Below are 21,464 nucleotides of genomic sequence, written 5' to 3'. Positions count from 1 at the left end.
TCTACTTAGCAAAGCAATCTACTCCAGGAACGAGGGCAATCAGTCTATTCCCCCGGTCAACAGAAAAGACTCTTCAAAAATTTGACCCTTGGAGTAAAAACTCTTGATTTCTGGGTTATACCACCCTGTGTAAAGTTGCCCTGGGGCAGGGGTCAGAATAAGTTTCTGTTTCCAGACTACCGGCTTGGTGAAGAAATGGTACCGTGAAACTGAACCACTGTGGAGTAAAGGTCAGGGAGAAGTAGCGGGAGCCGATCTTTCTCCCGGAGACACAGAGGTTATGGAGAGATGGCACCACTCTTGCTGGTAAAACTAACTCCAAAATCTCTGTGACCTAAAGATTGAGCCCACGTCTTCTCTTCTTGCCAATAAGAGAACATTTCTAGATGCATCAGTCCTCCAAAGAAGAAAGTGATAGCATCGTTTGCCAAATATTTCTGGTTCTCCAGCCTTCTGAGTACATGGTGCCATTGCATTTTCTTGCTCCCTAGTTTGGAGGTGCCACATGACTAATTTTGGTCAATGGGTTGGGAACAGAAGTGATACGTAACAGTTTTAGGGAACAATATTTGATTGCCAGTGTAACACCCTCAGAGCTTTCTCTCTCTCTCTCTGCCAAGATGATCAGTAATGCCAGGGAGCAGACAGACACATAGGGAGAATAAGGAGGGAAATTATTTTATTGCTTTGAGACTTGGGGCTATTTGTTAGTGCGGAATGGCTTAGCTTTTCTAACTGATACAGAGGGCAATTCATCTGTATTAAACTCAGTTGAGGGTATTTCATACCTTAGGATACCTGTGCCCCAAGAGATCAGTTCTTTCCATTCACATATTCAGCCTCTTCCTAGGCTCAAGGCAACAATTAGAGGACTGAGTCAGGCTAGGTTTTGAGCACCCATCACCTCACACACATATGAGTACTCTCATCCGAGCGCTCTCCCTCATCCTAATTCTGGACTGAGTCAGGACTAGCCCACCAGCCCAGTCAGGACTAGATCCAATGTTTGTTTCTGCTCGTGGTCACCTCATCAGGGACTCTACTGTGCTCCCCTATACTGAGACTTGTTCAGAGCCTCTCTAAAACTTACTGATGGACGTCCCTCACCCCCTCCCAGAGCTCGAGGAATATGCGGAAGTGCTGGTTTCCAGTCTGGAAAAAGTCTCTTCTCCCAGGACAGCGTCCTAACTCATACATGTTGGTATACCTAAGACAGATCTGCTTCAAGGGAAAGTTCTCATAGTTTAATCATCTTTATTTGTCTTCTCTATCTATATAAAAACAGCTTCTTTTGTTCAAGAAGGAAAAGAAGTTGAGTCTATCATAGAATACCGACTAATCTTTTGATTATATTTGACCTTGCCTTTTTTCTGGCTTATTTCTATGCATGATTTTCAACTGAATCTTCTCTTGACAGCCAATGATATTAAAGTCTTTTGTGTCTGTGTGTGTGTGTGCACGTGTGTGTGCATGTGTGTGTGTGTGTGTGTTTTCTGGCTCTTGGTCTTCCCTACGCAATGACACTGTGCACAATTCCCAAATCAAAAACACTCTAGAAACTGAACATGTTTTGCAAATCAAGAGGTGACAAAAACCTGACGTAAATTGATGGAAGGATATTTATGGCCTTTATCTCACTCAGTATGAGTGTTCATGTTTCACTGCAGAAATAGTAATTAATCTAGTTACAGAACCCACTGGGAACCTTATGTAATATACAGTTATACACCACATTACCTTTCAAAACCTCTGAAACACAGCTGGTCTTAAGAGCTCTAGGTAATGGGTTGTGGAACTGTATTTCCTGACAACCTTTACTCATTAGGCCCAGTTTTCACAACAACAGTTCTCCACTAAATTAGAGATACTTAGTAAATCTGACTACGATTGCATGTACATACTCTATAACCCTGACCTTAAATTCCAGCAATACATAGTTATTCCACCCTTTATGGGTCCTGAAATATCCATTCCACAATCAGAAGGGCTTCAGATGGTATGGATGTGGTAGGCAGAACAATAGCTCCCCAAAAACGTCCATGTCCCAATACCCGGGACCTGTAAATATGTTATGTTAAATGGTAAAGGGACTTTGCTTATGTAATTAATAAAGGATCCTGAGATGGAAGGTTTTCCTACATTGTCCAATGGACCCAATGCAATAACAAAGATCCTTATAATCAAAGGATCAAAGAGAGTCAGTCGGAGAATGAGGTGACAGAAGCAGAGGTCAGAAAAAAAAAAGATTTGAAAATGTGACACTGCTGGCTTTAAAGCTGCAGGAAGGCCCCACAAGTCAAGGAATGCAGGTGACCTCTGAAAGCTGGAAAAGGCAAGAAAAAAGACTGTCTACTGGAGCCTCTAGAAAGAATGCAGACCGGGAGACATCTTCACGTTCACTCAATAGTACCAATTTCAGACTTCTGAGCTCCAGAACTATAAGAGAATAAATTTGTGTTGTTTTTAAGCCACTAAGTTTGTGGTAATTTGTTACAGCAGCAATAGGAAATTAATTTAGTCAGAAAGACAGTTAGAATAGAAATGCCAACATTAACCACCGATATTTATCCAGACTAAGCCAATAACAGACTTCTTCCTTAAAGCATAGCAAAATATTTCCTTCTAAGAACCTAGAGGTCCATTTCCTGATTTGAAGGCGGGGAGGGGGGGGCGGTAATACCTCACAAAAGATACGTGATTTTTCTTCCTTATGTATTTCTTTTCTTTGTTTGGCACAAACAACAACAAAAAAAAACTATTGGAAAATTTGAAACACAAGGTTTGCATAAAAACAAATGTTTTGAACTTTTTAATTGTTTAATAATTCAGCCTATAGTAATTCAGAGATCTAGTAATTCAGAGGGTCAAAGAGAATTATATTAGAATACTGAGAAGTCACAAATACTTATACTGTAGAAAATACAATAAAACAAAGAGACTGTAAAACTATCTTCTATTAACTGTAAGTTATATAGAGTCATCTCATGTAATACCTTTCTGAACAGAAAATAAAAACACAGTTTCTTTTTTAAAATTCCCCTAATCCTCAGGCTATTAATACTTAGTATAATTAATTTACCTTACAGGCTCAGCCAGGGGGCATAGATTTATAGATTATACGACATCTATGTTTGTCTATGACATCTACGTTTGTCTCCACTGTTGTAAGAACCATTGTTTTGTTTCAGCTCCTGGTTTCTAAAAATATCTGCTAAAGGAAGAGCTGACTTCTCAGAATTATAACAGTTGGCAAGAAACCAGTTTCCCCAAATTCAAAAGCAGTTATTAAAATCACACATGGATTTTTAAACAAGTATATTTAAAACTACACAAGGGGAGAATTATTTGATCAATGCAATTCACTTTACTCCTCCACCTTTCACAGTTCAGTTTCTAATTGCTAACTTAAGGGGAATTGCCATTTCTATTAAAAAATAAAACAGAACCCCCATGCCCAGTGAGCAAAGCAACAAGACAAAGAGTGCACACATTTTACCTGCCCCGTGGTATTCTTTCCCATCGATTACGGTGAGAACACTGAAGGCTTTCCTGGGAGGGGGTGAGAGATCCCTGCTATGGATTCCCTTCAGCACTGATGAACCCAGTTGATGCCTCTAAGACATACTCTATGAGGTGCTCTATTAGTTCCTAGGGCTGCCAGAACAAAGTACCACAGACTAGGTAGCTTAAACATAGTCTAGAGGTTTGACGTGCAAGATCAAGGTGTCAGCAGGTTGAGTTTCTTCTCAGGTCTCACTCCTTGGCTTGCAAGATGGATGTCTTCAACCTGTGCCCCCACATGGTCTTTTTCTCTGTGCATACATATCCCTGGGTTCCTGGTGACCCTCTGTGTGTCCAAATTTCCTCTTATAAGGACATCAGTCTGATTAATTAGGCCGCATTCTAATGGCCTTGTTTTAATACAGTCACACTCAAAGTACTGGGGGTTAAGCCTTCAATATCGGAATTTAGAGGGTAGAGGGAGCACAGTTCAATGCCTAACTGATGCTGAGAAGAATGGGATGAAATAAGAAAAAGTAAGTCAAAGAAACAAAACAGTTCAGCTGAGAAAAATGTAAGTTCTTGTTGTTGAATTCTGCTTGCTCTTAAAACCTGACCCATCCCATCCTCCTGACCCAGAGAAAAGAGAATATCCAAATCTCAGTCTCAAAGGGCTAGTTCAGAGCCACAAGCTCCATACCATATTTCTTTCTTCCAAGATCCCAGGCTGCCTCATACAGAGGGTTCTTCTAGGACCCAGCAGCCTTTCCATCACTGAATACCCCGCCCCCATCCAAGAGAGATTCTAACTTTAGTACCCAAGCACTGCCCTCTCCCATTCCCTTCTAGTTTCTGTCTGAGAGACAAGACTCTCTCTTAATTGAACAACTGTTTATGAAGACCTCAGGGTAGGGCTCAGCCTACACTGTATAGGGATGGGTCTGATTGCAATCCCAGGCTGGAAAATGTAGCAAAAACCCCTTAATCATACAATAACATATGCATATCAAAGGCACTGTACACAGGCAGGTACAAGCAAGGCAGCAGTTTGATTAGCATAGTAATTATTCAATAATAATATATTTGTTTCACCTTTCTCAAATGACATTTCTTCATATCACATGTAGAAAATGTAAAACCTAAGATTTGAAAGTACCATGTGCTTTTAGTTGTGCTATTTCTTTACAACATCAAAATAATCAAAACACCAATATTAAGCAATGTTCCCTTTTCATTTTCTTTTCTCTTCCGCACATTCAAAACAAGAAAGAAGAAAAAAGGCTATTTTTAAATTATCTGATTCTCCTAAAGCATCAAGAATAGAACTATAAATGTAATATAATAAGCAAATATCTATAAGCATTAAAGTCTGTTTGCGAAAATCCCATACACTAATGGAAGGATTAATACGGATTTTTTAGAACTGGCGGGGGGTCGGAGGGGCATCAACATAGAACCTAACAAACATGGCTAAATCTTGTGACTCTTTCAAAACAATAGATGATTCTCTTAGATTCAGCCAATGTCTGTGTCATATAATTACTAAATCCCCAGAGCTGGAAAGCAACTTAGTCGTTCCAGTTCCATCTCCAACACTTTGAAAACCCCTGCTGTGGAATCTCTAACACATTTAATTCAGCAGCTGCCTAAATGTCATCAGTGTTGGAGAGCTGCTCACCCACATGCAGCTTACAGCACCACTAGAAAGGAAATAGAAATAGGAAGGAAACACCATTTTTGTTGACTACTTACTATGTGCCAGAGTAGATTTCAAGCAGGTGTCAGTTCTGCAACCACAAACATAGATTTGATGTCAGTGTGGGAAATGAATTCGAGAAATAAGGACTTTCAAGTCCCATTAAGAGACTAATTCAGTGACGATGGAGGCCTGAACTAAGCACACAAGCAGTGGAGATGAAAAGTTCAGAGTGCATGTGGCAGACAATTTAAATGGAATTAGCAGGACTTGGAGTTTCCATTCAGAACAAGAGTAATGATAACTCTGAGCCATTTTATTTCTGAAAACTCAGGAGTAGCAGATGGGTTGCACAGCCCTACTACACTAACTCTAGCCCAAACTACAAATTAACAATGATAATAATTACAATAGCTAACTTTTATTAATGTCCTATGATGTGCCTAGCACTCTTCTAAGCACCTTACATGTATTTTCTCATAGAATCCTCACAACAACCCTATGAGGTAGGTTTATCATTATGTCCACTTTATACCAACGGTACTAGCACACAGAGAGGTAAATCACTTTCAAGATTACTCTTGGAATTAAAGTCAATTTAGGATCCAAAGTGGTCTGAATCTACAGTCTGAGCTATAGCGCAGCTCAGGACCAGAGTGAAGGAGGCTATTTCAGGCAGAGACCGGGATTAAAAAAAATAAAAATCATACTGAAGAATATGCCATTCATTTCTCATTTCCCCTCCCCTCTGTATTCTTCTTCCTCTCTAGTTCATTGTCTGCAAGGACACAGAAAGACAGACATCTTATTATTCAACTGAATGATTGGTTTATAGCTAAGGACTTTTATTTAGGGATGAATGTTTCAAAAGAAACATCAGTGTTTATTTTCATTAGAATTCAGGAGGCACAAGTGATTATAAGGTGTGAAGATTTTTAATAACATTTCGAAGCAAGGTTATACAACTGAAATGAAAATTTTAAAAAATATTATCAGACATTAAAATTGAAGTAAATGGATTTCCAATGTCCCTATTGTTTCCAATTTGTTCATCATGATTTAAGTTATTTAGGTTTGGTTTTGAAGTCCTATACTCCTTTCTAAAGAGACTGGACTTATTTCATTGTTCCTGTGGTACCATTGTTCATGTGGTACTTCATAAAAGTCAAAGAATTCTCAAAATATAAATTATGAAGTGTTCCCTGGTTATGCAGTAAACACTAAACCGAAGAATCAGGTCAAGAGTTTTATAAAAATGTACAGAGAATGAGAAAGGTGGGACAAGTAACTAGACCCAGAATCAGCAACCTACATTGTGAAAGGAGCCCTACAATGTTACCTAAAATATCCTTTGCCCACTTCTCTTCCTGTCCATGCTTCAGCCCCTCTAGTTGGGAACTTATCATCTCTCATCAGAGTCAAGTGCCTGCAAATGAAAGAGCCTTCAGACAGACCTTTCAAATTTTCCTAGCAAACTACTCACAATTTGAGCTCTGAGTGTTCAACAAAGACTTATTAGATATACATCAAAATAACAGGAATGCACAAGGATGAAAACAGTTCTCCAGCTTTGGGTACCTGTTTTCTACTGGGGATGAAACAGACTTAAAATGTGGTGGGGAAAGAGCTATACTAGATCCACACTGTGTTTCCCCAAAAATAAGACCTAACCGGAAAATAAGCCCTAGCATGATTTTTTCATGGTTGACATCCCCTGAACATAAGTCCTAATGTGTTCTTTGGAGCAAAAATGAATATAAGACCCAATCTTATTTTCAGGGAAACATGGTATATAAATTTTATAGCAGTGCAGCAGCGACAATAAACTTAAAAATTCCTCTCAGTATACTGGAGTAATATTTGAGACTCTTTTTCTTCTTTTTCTTCATCTTCCTTGTTTATTGTTTCTAATTTGAGAGGCTTGGCTTTTGGCCTTAGTTTGGTCAGGCTGTGTTAATGACTTGGGTGGTAGGACTGAGGAATGCTTTTTATCAGAGAAGATGAGATGCGAGCAAATGTTTCCTATCTCTGCGAAAAGTGAAGATCTTCCCCCAAAATAACTGAACTTCCATTTCAATCGCACTACTTAAGCCCCCTCTTATCATCTACCTATTACTAATGATAATGGAAAATCTTGAATGAAAGTTGGCTCTAAATGTACAATTTCTGATTTCATAAAATGCCGAGACAACTTTAGGGAAAAGGAAAACAGCATAGGTCACAGATGTTGCCTTAATATCTTGTCAAAAAGGCCTAGACCAATAGACAAGATTCAAAAACAAACATACATTCATATTTCATACTGACAGACACAGGCAATAGACAGCCTACTGCTGAAAATATCTTGCAATATACTACTAGGTAAAAAGTAAAACATTTGATGTCAGATAAACTGGATTTTAATCCCTGACCCACCTACTAATATGACCTTGGACTATTATTTTTGAATCTATCCAAGCCCCAAGTTTTGTTGTTAGCTACACAGTGGAAATAATATTATCAAACTAGCACATTGTTCCAAAATTAAAATAAATTATGTATGTAGAGTTGCTGGAACTAGGTGTGGCAAATCAAAATGATTGCTCTTCTCTTTCCCAACCATCCCTCTCTTCCCTTACTCAAAAGGTGAGATTTTCCTTTCCCTTGCTTTCACTGACTCACCTTACACAGATGATAACTCTGTCTCTAGAATGTACAAGCCCCAACACACAACAAGGACCACGCGACCTCATGAGAACCCACCATGACCTAGAGACCTATGCTGTAAGGACGGGTTACAAGACTCTGCTTCTGGAGTCCGGGATTCTCATAACAGGGCCTCCTCCCCCCAGGCCTCTGACCACTACTTTAGAATTTATGAGCCAGCAGCAGACATCAGGCTAAAGTTAACCCTGGAAAGTTCGGAGTGCTCCCTATTGATTTCCACTACACATTTCTCTTGGAAAACTCATGACCAGCTAAACACGACTTGCTTCAGACTCCTAATACCCTTACTCGTCACAGAAGCCATCCCTTCAAATATTCACATCCATAAAGTACTCTGGGCTCTTCCCCACCCTGTTGACTCAACTTCCCGTTCGTTGATCTTCTTCTCAAAACTTTCCTGTATGCCCTTTGGCGGGTTCATTATATGCTCAATACTTACATTTTAGTGAATGCTGTTTTCACCCTCTGGACTGATATGCCACCTGAGGGCTCCTCTCATACCCATGTCCCTGTTTTGGGGACATGGCTGCAGAGGCTCCTTTATCTCCGCATGGGCTTCTAAGCTGACCCACACTGGATGTGCAACCCTGAGAGAGGCATTTAATCTTGGCAAGTCTCAGTTTCATCATTTGCCAAGTGGAAATGATAATGGTAGTAATCTCTTAAATTGCTGTTACAATGAAATAAGATAATGTATATGAAGTACTTTAAACAATGGATGACATTTAGTAAGTATTCAATAAATTATCGTTATTGTTGTCATCATCCACATCCTCTTGGTCACGATAATTACCACCTGATCTTGAATTGCTTTTAAAAGATATAGTTTTAATATTTTTGCATATCTGTGAATTCCCCAGTGGACAATACTTAACATGTAGTAAGAATGAAGCCATTTAATTGCCTTTTAAAAGCCCCAGGAAGCTTTAGGAAGTTCCAAAACATTTTCTCAAAACATTGCAAACTTCATTCATGACAAGAGGAAAGGAGGAAAATAACCTGTTTCAGCTGGTTAAAAGTGTTTATTACAAGAAAACACATACGGGGGAGGAAAACATATAACTCCCTTTCTAGGGTCAAGAACACAATTAAATTTACCTCCACTTATAAAGCCAAGAGACAAGTATATTTAAACCGATGATGAGTACACCCTGCACTTTGATTTATATTCTAAGATACAATCTGTACATGAACATTAAATCGTGGAACTATACCAGCAGCACTTAGAGCAGTGGGAGTTCCGCGAATAAGCAAGCGAACAAAAACACCAGCCTCAGAGCAGTGGGTTTTGTTCAGGCTCCATTGTCAACCACGCCATCACTCCCAGCAGAAAGCTTTTCACATGACCCATCCTGAAGGTCATGCATGTAGCTGCTACTGCGCTTGTATGCAGGAGCTTTTCTCCAAACTTAACAATGTATTGGTAATCTTATCAAAATATAACTATTTCCTTCAATAACATCATTCATCATGCTCAAGAGGATAAAACTCTAAAAATAAGTTAGTAAAATGCCTGCCAGAATATTTTTTGCAGAATAAAAATTCATTAAAACAAAATAGCTAGAAAATCATTAAACTTAAACTGGATCTGGAAACGGTACAAGTCAATGAAATGAATTCACTGAGACTATGAGGTAACTAAGTGTAAACACAAAATATAAAATGATTAATCTACTTGGTTCCTCAACAGTTGTCAATAGAAAATGCCAAGGGGAATTATATCATTTAAAAACATCAATAGCCAGAATTGTGCAAATTTAATATTCAGTGTTAACTAAGTTTTATGGATTATGCGTTTTCATTTGGTTTATTTCAGAATTATTTTTTAAATTTTCAACTAATATAGGTTATAAACATCACGAAGGTAAGGAGTTATTTATCCTTCGCTCTAGGCCCAGCACTAAATTAAAAAAGCACATTAAAAATAATACTTCTTCCCTTAATTTCATACAGTTTGCAGAGAAGGAAAAAAAAAAAGAACAAAAAGGCTGGGGGCTGGGGGCGGGGGTGATACAATACACGTAACTTTTCATAGATTCTCTTGGTTGCTATGCATTATAACACACAGTGACTGTCTCACATCCCAGGAAAGCCCTTCTAAGCCAAGCAAATTGAAATGGTTGGTCATCTATAGTGAGACATATTATTATTAAACACTCTATTCACTTGCTCACTTATCTTTTTCAATAGGCTCTTGATTATCCTTAAGCATCTGGTTGTGTGTTTTTCTGTAAATTAATATAAAGCATCTAATATTCTGAGAAAGGATAACTGTATTTGTGCTTAACCCCTGATGGAATTCTGCCTTGTTCAAAAGGTCCAATTTTATTTCAAATCAAGCCCTGATTGTAAATAGACTTTTCTGATCCCATTATTTTCCTCTGCTGCATTTTGAAGTCCTGAAGTAGAAACAAAGTAATAAGTTCCATCATTATTTCAACTTGAATTTAAAGTCTTTTATAACAGCATATGTTTCAAGAATGTGACTTTCTGATAAAGGACTTGACACAGTGAGGTATTCACTTCCAAATGTCATTAACTATCACATTTGATAAAATGGATCTATTTCCAAAGCCAGTCATGGAAATGGAGGGGTTTATGTTGGATGTCGCCCTGACAGCATGAGGCCAAAACAAATGTTTGGTCAACCATGTATGCAAGCAATATTTATTTCCACGTTGTTACAGAATTACATAGAACATATGGTCACTGCTCGTAGAATTTATTTTTCTAATTTTGATGTTGTAACCTAATCATCCAGTTCCTTCAACTACCATTCAGCAAATTGAAAAGTTTTTGGTAGCTTGATATAAAATCATTAAAATATAGAAAAGGGCCCCATCTTAAAGTACTTCATCCAAAATATTCAAAATTGAATATTTGCCATTTTTCTGATCACTCTCTCCCAAAGGGTACTGGAAAAAATAATTAGGTTCAAAGTCCCAGGCATCTTAAGATTTGGGTTCCCAACCTCTCAGTACAATAGTTTATTATCTGCCAATATTCTACCCTTTTACTATGCCAATAAAATGATTTTTGCCAGTTACTGAAGATGAATTTTAGTAGCTACAGTGGCTTAAAAGGGAAATTATGACCAAAGAGCATCATAATTAGCTCAGTCTTTAGAGTTATAACATTATTAATTGACCAATAAAAATGGTTAAGAATCCAGCCTCTAAAGCCTGATTGCCTGGATTGGAATCTTGCTTTTATTACTTACTCTGTGAGTAACATTGGAAAGTTAATTAAATGTCTGTACTTTATTTTTCTTATCTATAAGTTAGGGATAATAATAGTACCTATCTAGTACTCTGAGAAATAACTGAGTTACTATATAGAAAACTCCTTCAAGAATACATAATACAGAGAAAAGGGAACGCTTGTGCACTGTTGGTGGGATTGCAGATTGGTGCAGCCACTATGGAAAACAGTATGGAGGTATCTCAAAAATCTGAAAATGGAACTACCCTATGATCCAGTAATTCCACTCCTAGGTATCTATCCGGAGAAACCCAAAACTTCAATTCAAAAATCTTTATGCACTCCTATGTTTATTGCAGCACTATACACAATAGCTAAGACATGGAAACAACCAAAATGCCCATCGGTAGATGACTGGATTAAGAAACTGTGGTACATTTATACAATGGAGTATTACGCAGCCATAAAGAAGAAAGAAATCTTACCATTTGCAACAACCTGGATGGACCTAGAGAACATTATGTTAAGCGAAATAAGTCAGACAGAGAAAGATAAGTACCATATGATCTCACTTATTTGCAGATTCTAAAGAAAAGAATAAGTGAATGAACTAATCAGAAACAGTTTTGGAGACAAAGAGGAAAAACTGAGGGTTGCTAGATGGGCGGGAGGGGTGGGGGTGGGGGGGAGGGTGAGGGGATTGGAGGGCAGTTGGTGACCACAGGATGCCCACGGGTTCGAAAATTAATCTGGGGAACGTAATTTGGTGGTTACCAGAGGGTAAGGGGGTTGGGGGGTGGGGGATGAGGGTGAGGAGGATCAAATGTATGGTGATGGAAGGGGAGCTGACTCTGGGTGGTGAACACACAGTGTGATTTATGGATGATGTGATACAGAATTGCACACCTGAAATCTATGTAATTTTACTAACAATTGTCACCCCAATAAATTAAAAACAAAACAAAACAAAAAACCTAAATAAAATATTTTATTGCACTAAAAAAAAATAAATAAATAACTGGTTTTTTCTTTTTGTTTTTCATTACTCTACACCTGGTGTTGCAAAACTTTTTCTGTAAAGAGCCAAATAATAAATATTTTAAGCTTTGCTAGTAAAAAAAAAAAAAAAAAAGAATGCATAATACATAATTGGCTCTCGGTAAATGTTTTATTTTTTTCTGTGGAATATTTAATGTTTAGCCTTACTGATTAAATTGTATTTTCTTTGTAGTAAAGAAAAAGAGTAATTTGATTACAAATACTAGTTTAAAACGAAAAAAAATTTGTTTAGAAAAATACAAACTTTAGATACAGCGAAGATTAAATACATAAATTACAATGGACCTTTGTCATGATATATACTAGGAATTAGAAAAAAGGTCATTGCATTACTATAAAAAAAGCTAGCTCAGTTAACTACCTTAAAGTTTAAAGATTTTAAAATTCTACTGTGGGTAGACATTTAATTTACAGAAACAGAATCACCAAGTCAATTTAAAATTCACCTTTCCTCATCCTCACAGAGAAATTATTCATGTTTTACAGTTTTCTGTTTCAGAATCAGTACTGCTAAAACAAACAAACAAACAGAACACATCAGCATATTAAGTAGTGTTTTTAAGTTCAGCTATGTACTAGAGATCCACATATTAGATAAGCCTTAGAGATCATACTGAACAGTTTTGGTTACCACTCTTTCCCATAGAATATAATTGGTTTCATAGAGTGGTATAAAAATGTGAAAATATCTTCTGGGTATAAATTATTTGGAAGAAAGATTGTTTGGCAGATGTTCTTGAAGAAAACAAATTTCTCAGGTGCTTTTACCAATACAAGTGGGCCAATTGGTCCTTTTCTCCAAAAAGCAAGTACATGATCTGATCACAAGTGGGATTTATAAGTGAATAGTGCATCTACGTTTTGATGAAATCTTTTAGAAATAGCAAGAGGACTAGCTAAAGGGGAATTAAATGAAAACCTTTGTCCCTGGTGTTCCTACCAGATAAACTGGGATTGAGAATCCTTATGAATAAAGCCATGGACTGAATAAGTGATGATGAAAAATTATTACTGGAAAAATTCATATTAATAAGTATTCACACTCAAGGATAATGTGAAATATTTTGAGAGAAATTACATACACACACACACTTTGGTGTTGCAATCATATGCTGCAAAGAAAGGCAATTCAGTACTTAGTGTGGGACAGGGATGTATCCCACACACGTAGGTCTGAGGATCACCTGCGGTTCCAACAACTTGGGCTGGGCAGCTCTGCTCATGCTGTTGGTCAGCTAGCCTCAGCACCAGGCTGTGGGTTGGCTCAGACCTGTGCTGCCTATGTTCAGTTTGAGGTCCAGGATGATGATCTAATACTGTAGGGGAGCCTATGCGGGATCAGTAAAGTACAAAATAGGGCAAGAACGTTTAAAACCTCTGCCTACGTCACGTCTGCTAACATTTCACTGGCCAACATGGGTCACATGACCAAACCCAATATCAGTGGGGCAGGTAAAAATATTTACTCCACATTTAGCTGGGTCCCTGATCCCCTACACCTGGATTTTGCCAGCTCCTCTTACTCTCCATGATTTCTGTATCTTTGACAAATAGCTGGGAATCTCTGGAATTATGGTATAGAGTTCTGCACTAGGTCAGGAGTCCTGTGGCCTCATGCTTTTGATACTGAAAACAGCCTGGTTGAAAACCAAGGCTCCTCTACAATTTGGCAACCTTAACCTTGAGGTTCTAATTGATATTAAATCCTGGAAGAGCTACCCCAGAGCTGGACTATGATAAATCCTTTCCCTTTCTTGCTATTTATCTTCTTTCAGTAGGCCTGCTTCTGAGTTCCCAGAGTGCACTGTGACTGAGACCTTCTGGTCTAGGTGACTATTACAAATTTGGTACAATGCACACTTGTAAATTTACGACAGCTCGGGTACGTTCTTAACCAACTTTGAGTTTTACTCTTTTACATGCACCTAATTTGGTAAAGAATTACTCTTCTTTCAGTAAATTTAATATATAAAATTATGTTACATTTATCTTTGCAATATTTGGATTAAGATAAGTAAGCAGCTGAGAATTTAGGTTTTAAGCCACTGGCTGATGGTCACAAAGTTAATTAAAAGAAAGATGATGTGAAGCCAAATTCTTTCCACTCTCATTTCAGAGCCTCTATCGCTTCCTCTCCCTGAAAGTCTGTTTAGTCTGCTATATATTAAAACCTAAAAAGTTGCCTGTTTTTCCCTCAAATGTTATTTACTTAGCATCTTCCATAAAATACAAGAGATTAAAGACCTGTTTACCAACTTTTTAATCATCTAATAAAATGTACAGTCTTTAACATGAACCTGATCATATTCATTAATGTGCGTGGGAATGAATAAAATTAAATATTTAATCTGAGAATCCTGTTCCTTTTTTTATTCCCTCCTGTTACAACTGATAAGTGAAATAATATGCTTATAAACACATTAGTCACAATATTTTACTTTGAATGTTTAACCAACTTTATGGTTATTGCTCCCTTAAATTTTAAAAAAATTTATGTATACGTGTGTGGTTTGTAAAATAATATTTTTTGAAAATGACCGTTCCTCTGGAATTCATTAAAATTTAATAAGTAGCCTATTAGGAACAAATGTAAAAGCAAATGATAATTTCCACTTCTATGTCTTTTGTAACAAACATTTGATATAAATCAATACTTCTATCAGTTTATTTTCCACCATTATATAATCTAAACACAGTGGTTTCAGGCTTTATATTCCTCCCTTAAAATAAATAGCATTTCTCATAACACCAAATAAATTTTTGCTCGTTCTAAATTCACATACACTTGTAAAATAGACTATTGCATTATGAACTATAGAAGCATTTCTCTTATTCTTATTTTCGTTAAACTGCTAAAGCAAACATTAAGATGTTTTTGCACCTTCAATTATTACATTATATAATGCAAAGTCAAGTTTTATGAAATTATTTGTACTTGATCAGTCTTGATCTACAAAAATGGTAATTTTCATGCTTCAACCTAACAGTTGTTTATTTGTATCTCTTCCTAGAATGTGAATTCTTCATGCTTAGGAACTCTACCTTATTACTATTTACATAAGTTACATGCCCATAATGGTTTTCCTACACCTGAAGAAGTATTATATATAGGTTTAGTTCAAGTATTCTTTACATACCCTCAAGAAAAGTTCAGTGCTCTTTTGTAAAATTAAAGCTGTCCAGAATGGATAGATCTAGCCTTGACTTCAAGCTTTTCTTAAAGGGATCTCAAGAAACAATGAGAAAATATATTAAATCCTGAATGCAATGCCTGGCACACAGTAAGTCTGCAATACACTAGTAGCTATTATCATCACTGCTAAAATAGGGGCATGTACAAGTGACAAATATGGAGTTCTACCACGAGTGATGAGAGGAATATAGCAGCTAAGGCTTCCAGGAGGTATCTCAAAAAATTGGATGGGAGTTTTCACAGATATATAGGGTGAGGATTAGTGGAGAAGAGCCATGGCAAATAGCTAATATAGCTAGAATCCAGGGAGGGGCTGTGTAAATGATGTTGAAAGGAGCAATTGAGATTTTAAAGTAGCCAATCCTGTTGAAACAGCATATTCAAAGCTTTCAACAGTTCTTAGTGCATTTATAAAGAAATACCTATATATTTTGTGTGATTGGTCCTTCTCTTTAATAAACATCACTGTGTTAGGATTTGCTGAAATACTCTCATCCTTTTGACCCGCACCATATGCTTTCATAAAGATTTTATATTTTGGTCTTTCAAGATTTCAAATATCATGTGTTAATATTTTTATACAACTTAAAAATCATGCAGTGTAAATTGTGGACTAGAAAAAAAGATCATCCAATATTACATCTTCAATAAATATTTCTATGTCTCATACTATATTATGCCATATTCTTTGATGTCTTCTGAATTGGTCTTAAGGATAAAGAATTAAAGACAAATTATTTCTGAAAAGGATCCTTCAATCGTTGAAACTTTGCTTGTCACATTTCTTTTTTAAAAAAAGTAAAAAGAAAACAATTTTCTTTTTGAATGAACTTTCATAGCACTTACTATGTGTTAAGGACTGTTTCAAGCACTTTTCATACATTATCTTATCAAACTCTCACACCCAGTTGGTGAGATATCATTATCCCATTTACAGATACAGAAACACATTGTGTTATGACTGAAACTAATATAATATTGTATGTCAAGTGTAATTGAAAAATTTTTTAATTATTAAAAAAAAAAACTGAGAACTACCAAATTAGACAATTTTCCCATTGTCCAACTGTGAATAAGTGAAAGAGTCAGATTTAATCCTAGATACACCTGACTCCAGAATCTGGGTTTGAGCAATTGATACCATAGCCGCTGGGAGCTCTGTTACCAGTCTGTATGATACCATAGCTAAAAACTAGCTTAGGCAAGACCTGTTAACAAAGCTATACTACCTAAGCATTCAGAATTTTCCCATTCATCCTCATCAAAGAAGATATACAGATGGTAAATAAGCATATGTAAATATGACCAGGGAAATGCAAACAACAGTGAGATACTATTACCCACCTATTAGAGTGGTCAAAATCCAGAACACTGACAACACCAAATGCTGGCGAGGATGTGGAGCCACAGGAACTCACATTCATTGCTGGTGGGAATGTAAATGGTACAGACACTGTGGAAGACAGTTTGGCAGCTTCTTACAAAACTAAACATATTCTTACATACCATCCAGCAATCATGCTCTTTGGTATTTACCCAAAGGAGTTGAAAACTTATGTCCTCACAAAACCCTGCACACAGATGTTTATAGCATCTTTAGACATAATTGCCAAAACTTTTTTAAAGCAATGAAGATGCTCTTCAGAGGGGAAGGCATAAACAAACAGTGGTCCATCAGACAACGGAATATCATTCACAGATAAAATAAATGATCTATCTAGCCATTAAAGACATGGAAAAACCTTCAATGCATATTACTAAGTGAAAGAAGCCAATCTGAAAAGAGGGCAACCTACCTGATCCCAACTACATGACATTCTGGAAAAGGCAAAACTGTGACACAGTAAAAAGATCAGTGGTTGCCAAGGGTTATGGGAGAGGGATGGAAAAGGGCAGAGCACAGAGGATTTTTAGGGCAGCAAAACTACTCTTTATGGTACTATGCTAGTGGATAAGTGCCATTATATATTTATTTCTCCATAGACTGTCCAACACCAAGAGTGAATTCCAAGGTAAACTATGGACTCTGAGTGATAATGATGTGTCAGTGTAGATTCATCAGTTGTAATAAATGCTCCACTCTGGTGGGGAATTTTGACAATGAGGGAGGCTGTGTGTATGTGGGGCCAGGAGGTATATGGGAAATCTCTGTGCCTTCTATTCAATTTTGCTCTGAAAATTTTTCTGCTCTAAAAAGTAAAGCCTAGTGTTAAAAATATTTCCCCATTCATCAGTCTATTGTGAAGAATAAGAACATGGTAGTTTTATTTCTACATTTGGCTTTTTGTAATGTGCCATAGTGAAAAGAGAAATGACACTGGGTCATTTCTAGGAAATGTGAGAGTATATAATTACCTATCTACTGCTCAGCTATAGTGGCTGATAAATTAAAGACACTTTTCATTTAAACAAACAAATCCCAGTTTTCAGTAAAAGCTGGACAAAATCCAAATTACTGATTTTGTTAATAGTTGTAATTGTCTTCCTGAAGGCAGAGGCTACTTCCCATTTATCTTTGTACTCCATATACCTGGCACAAGTTCTGGGGGATGGCACTTCATAAAGGTCATTGAGTTTAATTTATTTAAAGGAACACTGAAGAGACATGCATAAAATGTGGATGCCCAGGTTCCACAGCCTTTAGCAAAATATGCCACAATGAATAGACTTGCCATAAGTGGTTAAAAGATCTAGAGATTGAAGCTGTGCTTTTAAATATACCACCAATTTTAGTTTACTTGGTTAGAAATAATAACAGACAACTCTGTGCTAGGGAATATGTTAAATGCTTGACATGGACTATCCCACTTAATTGTCATTCTCATTTTACTGGTAAGAAAGGGAAAGTTCAGAGAGTTTAAGTAGCATGGTCAGTGAGTAGTGAAGCCAGGATTTAAATCCAGGCAACTTTATTTATTACCTACTGCCCTAAACTTGTGCTATACAGCCTCTTGAGAGAAGCACTTGTAATCTGTACATTTTCTCATTTATAAAATTACATAGTGCTATATTGTAGTTCTGTTTATCCATAGCCAAAATGTGTATTTGTCTGGATATATATATATATATATATATATATATATCCTGACTGTCACAAAGAGACACGTCTTATTCACCCTTAGGTGGTAATATATTTGCCTTTGTTTCTATTTCTCTACTTGTATAATATTTTTAATAATAGAGGTAGGAGGGAAAAGGAATGAAGTGAGGAAATGATTTTATTATCAAAGTGTTTCTTCAGTTACCAGCTTTTCTTTTCACAACTACATAAATAAGGACATTTTAATACCCTAATTAATATCCATTTTTAACTCTATGCCATGTTTTTATTACCATCCTCTCATTAAAAAATCTAATGAGCATTAGCATACTGACAAGGATAATAAACGCCAACAATTCATATCCGCTTATTAAAGCTAATGGTTTTCCCATTGGAATGTAATATATGTTTCAGCTTTTCTGCCAAAAGCTGAATGATACTTTTATCTCCAGTCGACCAATTGCACATTTAATTTAATACCTATTAAACGCAAACAGCAACCCAGAAATTACATTATAGTTGTTACCCGAGCCATCAAGAGCCAGCAACTAGAAAGTGAAGATTACGTCAAGGACTAATGCTAGTCGCAGAGCAGAAATGAGAAGCAGACAACCTCCTGCCTCAGCAAGTGCCTTATTTGAGCAGACAAAATAAGTCATTTGACAGGCTCTGGGCCCAACAGCACGACAGATGTTACCGTTTCTCACACAAAGCTGAGAGAAACGTCATTCTACATATTCTTGTTTCTAAGAACCCTTCCACTGAGCAAATCTTAGCTCTCAATCCTATTTTGTGTAGTTTTACAACAACATTTTTTTCTTGGCTACACTAGTTCTCTGACTTGCTAATTTGACACTCTTTCAAAGGGAAGGGGATAGTGTGTGTGTGTGTGTGTGTGTGTGTGTGTGTGTGTGTGTGTTTAAATAAGATACATTAGAAAAGATTCAGAAACTGATTCAGACCCAAAGTAAGGACTTTTTGCCTAAAAAGCTTGTTGGACATGATTACTAGGGAAGGTGTCAGACTGTACCACTTAACTGACATAGACACATTACCTGTCTAAAGGTGAATTGTGCAAATCTAGACAATGCCACATGCCGCTTATACTTAAATGTTGTGCTATAGCCACTGGTTTGGAGTTTTCATATCATTGCATACCTAAGTATGCAATGAATTGTATACTTTTCTTCAAAATTTGTTTTCTTTGAAATGAGCAATATCATGATCAATAAAGACTAGGCATTACTTTTGGATTCAGTCTGGAAATGTCAATGAAATTTCAAAATCTTTTTTTTTTCCTAAATGTTTGAATTGTCTTCTGACTTTACAAATATATATATATATATATATATATATATATATATATATATACACACACACACAAGTATTAGACTACAAACCAGGTAAAGGTAAGACTTTAAATATTAATTTTTATTTAACTTACTTTTAAAGAAAAATCATTTTTATCACAAGCCTGAGATATTGGTCAAAGACAAGATAGGTAGGAGTTGAGGTGAGTGACATTAGAAGTGAGAGTTGTTGGGAGAGACAGTCATCCTTGGACCTCTTGCTTTTTAACACATCTTGCTGGGTGTGCCAAGATAGCAAGGCCCTTGAACACTCTTTTACCCAAACTATTACTCAGGGTTGTTATGTAACTGGTAACTTTGAAAGATGAAGCAATGTCTGCTCTACACAGCTCTGACAAAGAACAGGTTTGCTAACTCTTGCTATAAAAGTGGTGGATTGCTTAAACTCAGTCTTCCTCAGTTGAACCCAAACCTACTATGCAGCTCTTATATCCCCACCACAATCACAGCCACCATGAACTTTAGTGGAAGGAGAACCAATACAAATACCTAAGTGTACAATGATTATGTGCCATGAATCATAAGTCTTTGTCTTTGACCCAGGAGTTGCGTATCTTCTGCCAGCATCTATGAAACATTAACAAGCTAATTTGTTAATGTAATTTCTAAAGAGGACAAAATCAAGTCCAAGATCTGACAAAGGTTACTTAAGATAAGGTTAATTAACCTCTCTAAGCTTCAGTTTTGCTCAAGTGAAAACGGAGACATGATAATACCCATCTTGAGAATTTTTAAGAGGATTGAACAATATTGTACCTGTGAAGTCTCTAGTACAAAGGAAATATTCAGCAAATGTTTGCTTTTCTTTATGTATTGCCACATAAGGGAATATTATAAACATGTCAAAAGAAGGTTAAGTTTATTCTAGGCATTTTACATTCCCCACATCTATTCAGGTCTACCTTGCAGTCCTTAGAAAATTTTTGTATAAATCTAATGTTGAAACACATTACACCACTATATGAACTCTACTCGATCTCAATGTATAATAGTATTTATTTAACATATAGCTAAATTCCTAACTTCGGAGTTGCTAAGAAACTAAATCTTAAATGTTCTCAACACAAAAAACAGAAAAAAGAAATAATGTGACATGATATAAGTGTTAGCTAACTCTACAGTAGGAATCATATTACAGTATATAAATGCATCACCAACACCTTTCACACCTTAAACTTACACGCTATGTTATTTACATCCTAACAAAAATATATACAGCTAAATTCTATTTTAATTATATTAAAAATATTTAAAAATTTGTCTATATCATAAATTATATCAGTATATAGTTCTCTATTATCTGCTGTTAGATTTCATGAAATAAATTTGAGATTTTCCACTATTTCTATACATTTTAGAAGATGTTGGTAAGAATTGGTATTATCTTATTTCTTTAAAATGTGTTTTGGGAGGACTCTAATATTTAAATCTTTCTGTGATGTGTACTTTTATAGGACACAGTTCTTAGACAAATTTCTCAATTTCTTTCACTGTTATTGCTATTAATCTGGATTCCTATAGGGACAGAAATTGTCGGTTGTTCCCTATATTCCCTTTCTTGCTATCACTACCAAGGCAGAAAAGGTAATACATTTGCATTCTAGCCTCTTTTGCAGTTCAGTGGAGCCACACGGTCCAGTTATGTTTGATGCACTGAAAATGAAAACCCGATGTTTGTTACAGCAGATCAAAGGTAGC

The sequence above is a fragment of the Rhinolophus ferrumequinum genome, chromosome 6 (assembly GCF_004115265.2).
Source record: "Rhinolophus ferrumequinum isolate MPI-CBG mRhiFer1 chromosome 6, mRhiFer1_v1.p, whole genome shotgun sequence".
Lineage (NCBI taxonomy): Eukaryota > Metazoa > Chordata > Mammalia > Chiroptera > Rhinolophidae > Rhinolophus > Rhinolophus ferrumequinum.
This window is presented reverse-complemented; position numbering follows the sequence as displayed.